The sequence below is a fragment of the Urocitellus parryii genome, chromosome 1 (assembly GCF_045843805.1).
Source record: "Urocitellus parryii isolate mUroPar1 chromosome 1, mUroPar1.hap1, whole genome shotgun sequence".
In the NCBI taxonomy this organism is placed as follows: domain Eukaryota; kingdom Metazoa; phylum Chordata; class Mammalia; order Rodentia; family Sciuridae; genus Urocitellus; species Urocitellus parryii.
In genome coordinates, this window is record NC_135531.1 from 208,261,332 (window position 1) to 208,265,228 (window position 3,897).

Consider the following 3,897-nt stretch of genomic DNA (forward strand, 5'->3'; position numbering starts at 1 on the left):
ATTTTGAAAAGAAGAGAAGAACCCTTTTTTTTTTTCTGTTCCTTTATTTATAAACTACCAACTACAATTTTGGTGGTGGTGGTGGGATTATAAAGTGTCACAAATTTAATGATTTATTACCTATTTTCTTTAACCTGCTGGAATAAGTATTGATTCTCTGTGGTATTTTTGTTTAGAAGATCTTAGTTGGTTACTGTGTAACTGTGTCACTAACAGGTAGGTAATTAATTACCATGAAAAAATAAGATCTGACTACTTTTTAATTTCTCTGTAAATCTTTACCCTTAAATTCAGGAAATGTTGAAAGGAAATAGCATTTTAAATCTCCTTGTTTTCAGGTGGTGAAGAAATGGACTATACTTTGAAGCACAGATACAAATGAGTGAAGCATCCTGTGGTCTGCAGACAATTAAAGAAAGGTTCATATTAAAAGGAAACATCTACCACTTACTCCAACTGACTGCTGCCATTTGAAACAAAGGTCCGAACTTTCCAGATTTTCCCATTTTTAAGAGCAAGAGAGGAAACTGGATCTTCATGTAAAATTTTCTTGATTTTTCAAAAACGATTTTTCAAAATAATTTAGAAAACAATATGCTACCCCAGAAAAAACTCATATGTGCACCCAGTTTACTTAGCCAATAGGCGGTTCACACACAAGTGCTGTTCTGGGGACATTTTTATTTAGATATTTAGATGTATTGGGGAGAAATTTTAAAATCTCTATTTTCAAATTAATTTAAAATTAATCATTGAGGATACAATTTAGGTCCATCAATGTCCTAGGTACTGTTAGGTACACATAAAGGGGAAAGGTATGACTATGAGCTTTGAAGGTTTAGAGAAAGAATCTGCCCATGGTATCAAATTTAAAACATAAAATGAATAGCCAATGTTCATGTTGCCTACTTAGCTGCAGATCTGTAAAATATTTTCAATAGAAAAATAATCTACTTAAAAACCACTCTTTAAATTTTAAATTATAATTGGTAGCACATATTAATTATATAAAATGTTGAATTTCATTGTGAATTTTCCATAAATATATATAATATGCTTTGATCAAATTAACTCTCCTCATTACCCTCTTTTATCTCTACCTGATCTCTTCCCCCTTCCCTGCTCCTATTCCTTGCATGTCATCTTATTTTCTTCCCAGTAAAATCCATTCTTTATGTGGGAAAATAAAGTGGGTAATTTATATCCTATCATAGGGAAATAAAGTTCAGAAAATCCATTTTTCTATTAGATGATAAAATTTCTTTCCTCTGAGAAATTTCGTTTTCTAAGGAATCAGTGTCAACCACCTTGTTTTCCCTTAAAGGATATAAATCTTTCTTCACAAAAAGTTCTAGATTCAGTATTCAGTGTTCCATAGGCATTAGAGTTTTAGGAGTTTGAATAACTTCTAAGCTTGGCAAGGAAGTTTTCTGCTGAATTGATGTATCAGGAAAACAGTGAACTCATCTTTTAAATAAGCAGAGGAAAATTAGTTGCAAACTAGTTGACTTGAGCTAAGGGCAATTTTAATTGGGTGGTTCATTTGTAAGTCTTTCTCCTTCTAATTAAGTGGAGCACCACATTAAAGGGGGTGAGCAATTTTCAAGGAAATAAAAGCATTGATACTTGCCTTGCATAGTTTTGAAACAGACATTTGTCCGGGCTGCTGAAGAAGCACTATTTTTACCCTCCCCCCACACACCAAAATCTCCAGTAGACTTCTTTTTTCTTCCTTCAACAAGGACAGATTCCTTCCATTTTTGACACTAAGCATGGACAATAAGGGGTGTCAGATATCAAGTGTAAAGTAAACTAGCTTATGATACCCATCACCAAAGTAGGTCTTACATTTTGCTCTTGTCTTCTCTTTGCCCCTTGCTGATGAATCAGAGAGGACCACCTGGGATGTATCTGAGCTAAGGAGCTCATCAGTTCTCTGTGCCCCCATCTTCTGCCTTTGATCAAAAATGGACTGGGGATGTGGCTCAAGCGGTAGCACGCTCGCCTGGCATGCGTGCGGCCTGGGGTTCGATCCTTAGCACCACATACAAACAAAGATGTTGTGTCTGCCAAAAACTGAAAAATAAATATTGAAATTCTCTCTCTCTCTCTCTCTCTCTCTCTCTCTCTCTCTCTCTCTCTTAAAAAAAATGTAGCCGTGGGACTCTGTAATATTAAGAAATATATAGCTTGCAGGACATTTTGTTACAATGAAATTAAATCATGACACCTAGGATTTTATAGTGCTGGATCCTGTATTCTTCCTTTTCCCTTTCCACCATACTTTATTTTTACTTTCCTGAGTGACTGTTTATTTGGGGGTGGGGGGAGTGATGGGAGTGCTGAGAGAGCCAAAGGAAAAGCTTTGCCTGAGTGGTACTACAGGTGTTAGATGGATTTCACTATCTGCAATGTGCCCTACTCTCTAGTTGTTGCATTTGTGTCAACTGTTTTTTTTTTATTTTCATTTTCATTAACTTTGTTACAAATGAGTTTAATTTTCATTGTTTAATGTGTTTTCTTTCTCTTTAGAATGGCAGGTATCAAATATTATTAGTAAATGTATTCATCATGGGGAGCCACTGAATTTATTTGTTGCCTCCAAGACATTCAGAACACTTTAAGATGCAAGAAAAAAATGTTTATTTTTACTTAATATATGAATAAAAATTCAATAGAGCTTGTGAATAGTAGCTGAACTCTAACACTGCAATTTTTATGTCTTCAGAGCTTTTTATTTCAATTATTCCCTTTATTCATGTGTAAAAAGAGCAGAGGTTTGGGAAGTAAGGTGGTCTAATTAAAAGCATCCCATAAAAAAGTTCCATATTCTTCTAGTTTGAATATCATATGTTGATAGTAGTGTCTAAAGTAGTAAAGGAGAAAGAAGGCATGCTCAAATCATATTGAAAAAAGACATCGGGTAGCCCATGGGAGGAAATGAGGAGAGTATATGAGCATTTCTTCTAATAGTCATGTCATATCATATGGTTACTTTGGGAACTGTGGAATGAGTGGAAAGAAGGAAGATGGAAGGGAGGATGGAAAGAAAGTAAAGGACCCTATTCTTTCCTTTGTCACTTCTTAAATTTCCCTTAGTGTCAGTTTCCACAACTGTAAAATTAAGCACTTGGAATATGACCTCTAAATTTTCTTAGCTCTGCGTTCTCTGACTCATTAATTTAAATGGTAGCAGTGTTTTCACTTTGATTCTTTAAAGTTCTATTGCCTCATAAAAACTGGCTAGTTATGAGAGGCTATATGATGTGGTGAAAATAGAACCTGCCTTCAAGTCAGACATTCCTTTGGCCAGTTCTTGCATGACTTTCGTCCCCTCAACTCTAAAGCAGAGGGCCACCAGCCTCACAGAGTCACAAGGAGGACTGGGGGTAAAGTAGTGACTTTGGTGCCAGGTATTTGGTTCAGTATCAGGATTTCAAGCATATGGCATATTCTTATGCTTGGAAAATTTTGTTAGAACCTCCAATAGCCTAGCAAGGAAATATTAGGCATGAATTAATTAGACAGAGCCCAGATTAATTGGATTTTAGAATTTGCAGGAACCTTTGAAGTGCTTTAGTTCAGTCCTCTCACTTAACAAATGAAAGTAAAGGATTCTGAATTTTGGTGCCTTGGTACCTTGCTATTCAGTGGGTTAGTGGCCAAGCTAGGAGTAGAATTCTGGCCTTTTAGATCCCAGTCAAGCTGTCTTTTTCATCTCAAGCCCTAACACCCAGGAGGATGGACAATAGCAAAGTAGGTTTTCAGTTTTGATATCCTGACATTTTCCTCCACCCTTATTATATACTGGGCTTATTGCTTTCAAAAAATTGAGGTGGTGTCTGGGGAGAGAATAAAAGTAGCTCTTCACACAGAGCTTTTAGGCATTTCTCAGCC